The following is a 436-nucleotide window of genomic DNA, read 5'->3' on the forward strand; positions in this document are numbered from 1 at the left end:
TCAAATGTGGAAATTAAAGTAGTACTGTTTTGATTTTGTTTGGGGAAGTCATTTTACTTTTGGTTCTTTACATATGTGAAATAAAACCTTAAACTCTAAAAGTCACATAACGCCTGTCTTATTTACACTCAGAAATAAACTTGTTGGTTGAATGATTTTTTTTTTTTTCCAAATCCAGGTCTGCCAGAATAACTTTGGATTTAACTGTGCATAGCGAAAACGATAACTAGATATGGTAATGTGGGTTAAAGAAGCCACACAAGCATTGATTTAGAAAATAATGCTTTCAGACATATTCTAATTTACAATAAAAAAAAAATATGGTCAAATTGTATATCTAAAAATTTCATCCTACTGTATTCTTTTCCCTTGAATGCTCTGATTTGACAGTAAGAGCAAATACTATAGAGACAAATAAAAGACAAAAAACAAAACA

This window comes from Fundulus heteroclitus, chromosome 11 (assembly GCF_011125445.2).
Source record: "Fundulus heteroclitus isolate FHET01 chromosome 11, MU-UCD_Fhet_4.1, whole genome shotgun sequence".
Classification (NCBI taxonomy): Eukaryota; Metazoa; Chordata; class Actinopteri; order Cyprinodontiformes; family Fundulidae; genus Fundulus; species Fundulus heteroclitus.